This window comes from Triticum urartu, chromosome 7A (genome assembly GCF_056163025.1).
Source record: "Triticum urartu cultivar PI428250 chromosome 7A, HENAU_Tu73, whole genome shotgun sequence".
NCBI lineage: Eukaryota > Viridiplantae > Streptophyta > Magnoliopsida > Poales > Poaceae > Triticum > Triticum urartu.
In genome coordinates, this window is record NC_141879.1 from 47,059,307 (window position 1) to 47,066,013 (window position 6,707).

Sequence of the window (6,707 nt, forward strand, 5' to 3'; positions counted from 1 at the left end):
GGTTCAGTCATATCCACCACGCCGGGTACAATCATATCCAATTTGATAATACAGTCATCGAAGCATTGCAAATATAAAAAAAGCAAGATATTGGTTGAGGGGCACGCAGCATAAGACCACACTAATATCACAACCACAAAGCTGGATGCAAATAGAACAATAAACAGTCATACACAAACAGATCACATATAAATGTTTTAAAAAAACAGATCACATATAGACACAACCAGTGACATACATCTCACAGTCCACCATAGTAATACAACAGATACAGGTAGCAACAACACAAAAGCCAAGAAACAAATAGCATGAGCATACAGCCTCTCCCGCGCAAGCGATTGGAATGTACTCCCTCTGTTCATAAATGTAACTTTCAGAGATTTTAATAGGGACTACGTATGGAGAAAAATAAGTGAATCTATACTCTTAAATATGTCTATATACATCCGTATGTAGTCTGTATTGAAATATATTAAAGGGCTTATATTTTAAAAATGGAGGGAGTAGAACCTTATATAAACTCATCTTTAAATACCAGTTTAATTGCAGTTAATACTGTGTGCATAATGAATCTTGCAGCAGGCATAGGGAAAATGCATATAGATGCTTCTGTAAGGTCTAACATAGATATACTCTTTTCCATGCAAAGAAACTTGAGAAAATCATTAACCATTGAAGAGAAAAAGGCTATTAGTCAAGATCAGATCACTCACCACCTTCATGTAATTACTTCAAGGACTTCAGCATCAAGGAATAGAGCCATTCTTCTCCTTCCTTTCTTCTCTAAATGAAGTGGCGCTTTGCTCATTCTAATGATGGTTCTATGAGGATGGGTGCTGAGATGAATAAGAAAACATATGCGTGAGTATTTCTCGTCAAGTGTAGTAGCTTTGAAGTACGGAGAGTTGCAAATTGAACTCAGCAGTCGAAACAGGTCGTATGAAGAAAACAAAACAAACCTTTAAAGCCAAGCTACTCCCATGTAAAAGTAAGCAATGCTGATGAAGCAACAAAAGGCTATAGCTTTGCTACCAGAAATGAGACCATGAGAAGTTATATGCACCACAACACCGAAGGTTGCATAGCAAACCACATAACAAAACTGAAGAAAAAAGATGCAGAGATGACATGGAGAGTAAAATAATAGATAAACAACCTAGCTGTTTGAGAAGCTTTGCAAATTGAGCACCTGAAATATCAGGGAAGTCACCGATGACATTTACCAAACAAACACTCTAGAAGTTGCAGAAACACCAAGTTTTTTTAGGGTTTCAGAAACATCAAGTTATACATCAGTGCAGCATCAACTGTATATACACACACCATAACTAAACGACGTGAATTTGCGTTTACTTGTGTAAATAAAACCACCTTTCTGAAGATCTCATATCCAATCACCCATCAAGCATAAATACGAATTTGAGTTAGTTCATTTAAAGGCAAAAACTGGATAAACCAAAGCAAGCAGACCAACAACATACTTATATAAGTACTTAGATAGATCCATCTCGACTACCCTGCCACTGACTCATGACTTGTCTTTTAGCACCAATATATCAAATAAAAGAACAAAAACCTCTTCTGCAAAGATCAAGGACAAGGGTTGATACCAAATTTGTCTCCTGGTCGACTGTGGAAAAGAGCAACATACAAAATAAAGCAAGCAATGCAACAAAAAAAAACTCCCTTTGTAGGGACCAATCTGCATTATGAACTTAAACTTATTTAGAGCTTTATTGGTTTGTACAATTAATTTTTTTACTTTCTACTTATTATTCAAACAAAGCTAAGCTACTGATAAATTTTTCGAGTCCAATTCCACTATCATTGGAGATCATAGAATCCTGGGTAAGTGGATAGAGTACAAAAGATTATGCAGTACACATGACATCAAATATCAAGTATGTGTAATGATAGGAATATATCTTCAACATGATGATTCAGGTAAAAGTTTTTTTTCTAATAGATTGTGAAGAGGCGATAAAAGCTCTAGACCAAGACAACCTAGATACAAAGCACATGTTCTGAATCACTCGTGTATGTCGGTGCTTGCCAGAAACCTGATATTTGCTCACTCGTGAAGTTTTCCATGACAGGTGCCTTCACAGCAGTAGCCTTCAAGTAGGGAATTAGCAATACATGAGTTATTTCTGTACAGTTTAACAACAAAATCACAAAAGTGAGGATCAGAATGCTCAAGCATTATTCATGAAAACAGAGTGAATGGATACATGAATGCCTTGATAATAGAACGGTAAAAGAGAAGCACCTATTGAACCGTGGTCCAGAGAAGAGCAGACCCTAAGAACGGCAACAGACAATAGACACGTCAAAATTCCACAGCAGGTACAACATCAACGGATCTTGAAAGCACAACCAAACCCAAAACCACACCCCTGCGGCTCAAAAGAACAAACCTAAATGAGTAACATCATCGCACACAACGAGCAGTAAAAGCATCTTCAAAAGTGGAGCAAGAACGAACCTCTTCCATTGCACGGCTAGTGCCAAGGCAAGGGTGACCGACAAATAGAACAAAGCCCTCAGATCCTGGTCCACCTGCAAAGTGGCGAATGGAATCAATCACGCAAGCATGACCGGCAGCAAAGAGAACACGGGCGCGGAAGAGAGCGACTGGGGCACTTGAGGTGAGGCGAAGTTAAGGCAAGATAAGACAAAACAGGTTATCTCAAAGAAATTTTGTCCTAGATAAAATATTTGAGGACAACAAAGCATGATGTATAAGCACATGATTAAGCTACAGATTTCTTTGCATTCAATCCCATGGGTTTGAAGTAGTGGTGATTGGTAATATTTGCTCCACCAGTCCAAAAGTTTGTTTCCTCATTATGAACTTAACTTTATTTAGAAGGGCATTATGTGAGTGTTTGGCAGATACCTGATATTTGGTCACTCGTGAAGTTTGCCATCATAGGTGCCATCACATCAATAGCCAGTAATAACCTTCAATCTCAACTCACTCATGAAGTTTGCCAAATAATTTAAGTCATAGTTCAGTATATTGGTAGTGCCTGAAAATTAATTAAATATCAGAGAAACAAAAGTAGAAATTCTACTATAGAATAGTGAGCCCATTAACCATTCAAGTATGTAATTAGCGTGCATGAGTTATTTGTATAAATATAGTTTAGCAGCAAAGTCTCAGAAAGAATGTACCAAGCATATTCAATCAAATAAATGCCCATCGCATAGATAAAGCAATTTAAATGTTTCTCATGAATGAATTGTTGATACAAAATCGTTTTCACTATGCACAGCCTAGAACTGCAGGTTAGAATACCATGCTATTTATATTATTTTTTAGTTAAAAATACCCTACTTTTTTAGTGATTTGACAGAAATATAAGCTCAGTTGGCAAATGTAAAGCTTGTAGGTGTCGTGGTATTCTCACGGGGGGCTTGCGAGTCGACAGATGCCACAAGAGCTTAGTGTGTGGGTAAGACTGCTGCTAATAGGCCCAGGAGCGGGTATGCGAGTAGCACGCGGTGGTTTACCCAGCTTCGAAGCTCTCCGTAGAGATAATACTCCTACTGCTGCATGTCTGAGTGTATTTACCTGGGGTGTACATCGGGCAGTACAAAGTGCTCCTGGATCTGTATCTGGGATAAGTGCCAGGTGCATCTGATCCCGTATATGCATATGAGCACAAGTGTGTGCTAGGCTGAATGGATATGTGTGCGCTAGCTAGCTTGCTTGCTAGCTAGTATGCATGCATGCGTGGAGTGTGTGAGAATGCCCAGGGAGCCATTGTGGCCGGCCTCGTGCATGTGGTGTGGCCTCGCTGGTGAATGGATGGATGGGTGCTTTATATAGGCATGGTGGTAGCTTACTACCTAAGCTAGGTAGTGGCGCGGGGGGCAAGTGGGCATGGGGCACCATGCCTAGGTACATGATGTGGATGCCTCTTTGTTCCTGGTGCATTTTATAAAACAGTGCCCAGGGACAGATACACTGTAGATGATATCGTCACTGTGCGCCCACCGTGGGGCCAGGTGCACCGTCGTCCGGAGACCTTTTCTGGACGGGAACCCTCTTCCTCCCCAGCGAGCGTCGCCAGCCGGGCATGCCCGATGGCGCTTGCCACGACGCGCTGCAAGGCGTCACCAGCATCTGCGCAGCGAGCAGCCTCGCCAATCTCCTCGACGAAACCCTCATCTCCGACGAGCTTGCCTCCGATGCGGGCACTGACCACCTCGCCAACCTCCTCGGCCAGCTCCATGTCTCTAGCGAGCCTGCTGTGGATCTGGAGTCGGTTGGCTCCACAGACCCGATGCCTGTCGACTCCGACACGGCCTCCTTCGACACCTTCCCCACCAACGTCGCGATCTACAACGACCCGCTTCCTCGGACCGACGGCCGCGATACTGTCACCACCGAAGTGATGGACGTCGGCCACGGCGGCCCGGCCGACGAGAGCGCCCACGACGCCCCGCACGCGGCGGCCCACGACTTGTCCACCCCCCTCCCGGCTGATGCCGACGACGAAGCACTGGAGGCGCGCCGCCTCGCCCTCCTCGCAGAGGGCCGGAGGTTGGCTTCCGTGAGACGCCTCACTGAGGCCTACCAGCGCGAAGCTGACCGCGCCGCCTTCGGCACGCCGGCCCCGGGCGGGCCAAGCCGGGCCGGCATTGTCAAGCAACGCGGCACCATCATCGCCGACATGCTGGGAGTCGACCGCCCGGTCTATGCCACTCCGCTCGAGAACTTGCGTGCCGCCCAGGCGGCCGTGGACGAGTTGGACGGCTTGGAGGCCGAAGAACTCCCCCACATGACCCGGCGCATCCAGCAACTGATTGACCCGGCCGCACGGCGGCATGAAGCCGACGCCCGCGCGGGAAGCCCTCCCCCGCGCCGAGATCACGGCGCGACGTCCCGGACACCGACTACGAGCAACGTCCACGCGCGGCACGAGAAAGAGCCGGCGGCCAGCCGAAGCCGGACCCGAATCTCCATCGAGCGAGATGCGGACGGCCATCCCCGAGCCATGGAATGGCGGGGCAACCCGCCTCCTCCTCGACCCCGTGGAGAGAGATATCCCACCCCGCCGCCAGTGGCGCACCCGACTCTCTGCGGCCGACTAGGTCGCCGCGAAGGAGTCGGCGAGAACGACGCCCGCCATCGGATCGACCGCCTGGCGCGATCCCTGGCGCTGGAAGAAGAAGACGATGTCGGCCTGCCTTGCTTCGTCCCCCGAATCCGCGACGAGCCTTTCCCCAAAGGGTTCTCGCTCCCAAGAGACACGCCCAAGTACAACGGCTCCGTGAAGCTGGAAGATTGGTTGATCGACTACTCCACGACGGTCAGCATAGCCAACGGCAACCGGCGCGTTGCCGTGAAGTACGCGCCCCTCATGCTGCAAGGCACGGCGCGGACCTGGCTAAACAGCCTCAAGCCTCTCAGCATCAACAGCTGGCTAGATTTCAATGAAGCTTTCATCCACAACTTCACCAGCACCTACAAGCGGGCCCCCAAGCCCAGGCAGCTCTCCCTGTGCGTACAGGGCCCAGCCGAGTCCACTCGCGACTACCTCACGCGTTGGGCCGAGCTCCGCAATTCTTGCGAGGGGGTGCACGAGGTGCAAGCCATCGAATACTTCACTGCCGGGTGCCGAGAAGGTACCCTCCTCAAGCACAAGCTGCTCTGCGACGAGCCGACTACCCTCGACGAGCTTCTGGACATAGCAGACAAATACGCCACCGCCGACTCTTCAGTGAAGACCGAGCTCCGGGTAGACGCGTCCGGGAAAGTACTCAACCCGGCGCCCAAGACGCCGGCAGGGGATTCCGGCCGACGCCCACACCCGAACGACCACAAGCGCAAGGGCCCTGCGCCGCCTCCCGCCAGTCGGTAGGTGGCCACGGTCGAAGACGCGCTGCCTGAAGGGCGACCCGCACCCAAGAAACCCAAGGGCGGCCGGCCGACTTGGCAGCCGGCTTTCTCCTACGAGCAAATTCTCAACGCCCCGTGCAAATTCCATAGCGGCGCGAAGCCGTCCAACCACACAACCCGGAAGTGCCATTGGCTGACCCGAATCTCTAAAGGCGAGGGGCTCACGCTGCCTCCGCCTGCCGGCCCGCCGCCTCCGGCCGCTCGGCGCGAGCCCCTCGCCTTTAGAGATTCGGGTGAGTCAATGGCACTTCCGGGTTGTGTGGTTGGACGGCTTCGCGCCGCTATGGAATTTGCACGGGGCGTCGAGAGTTTGCTCGTAGGAGAAAGCCGGCTGCCAAACCGGCCGGCCGCCCTTGGGTTTCTTGGGTGCGGGTCGCCCTTCAGGCAGCGCGTCTTCGACCGTGGCCACCTACCGACTGGCGGGAGGCGGCGCATGGCCCTTGCGCTTGTGGTCGTTCGGGTGTGGGCATCGGCCGGAATCCCCTGCCGGCGTCTTGGGCGCCGGGTTGAGTACTTTCCTGGATGCGTCTACCCGGAGCTCGGTCTTCACCGAAGAGTCGGCGGTGGCGTATTTATCTGCTATGTCCAGAAGCTCGTCGAGGGTAGTCGGCTCGTCGCAGAGGAGCTTGTGCTTGAGGAGGGTACCTTCTTGGCACCCGGCAGTGAAGTATTCAATGGCTTGCACCTCGTGCACCCCCTCGCAAAAATTGCGGAGCTCGGCCCAACGCGTGATGTAGTCGCGAGTGGACTCAGCTGGGCCCTGTACGCACAGGGAGAGCTGCCTGGGCTTGGGGGC

The 6,707-nt window shown here is 50.2% G+C and overlaps 1 long non-coding RNA gene across 2 annotated transcripts; it reads right to left on the bottom strand.

Annotated features, from left to right (window-relative positions):
* Positions 1 to 230: 230 nt before the first annotated feature.
* LOC125521284 (uncharacterized) lies at positions 231 to 3,028 on the bottom strand. Of its 2 annotated transcripts, XR_007289142.2 has the most exons (6): positions 2,900 to 3,028; positions 2,486 to 2,559; positions 2,270 to 2,396; positions 2,061 to 2,115; positions 714 to 836; positions 231 to 354 (listed from the first exon to the last, which is right to left on the bottom strand). It is a non-coding gene; the product is annotated as an uncharacterized LOC125521284 (long non-coding RNA). The 2 variants fall into 2 exon arrangements; XR_015611006.1 differs by lacking the exons at positions 2,061 to 2,115; positions 2,270 to 2,396; positions 2,486 to 2,559; positions 2,900 to 3,028 and adding an exon at positions 960 to 1,044.
* Positions 3,029 to 6,707: the final 3,679 nt, after the last annotated feature.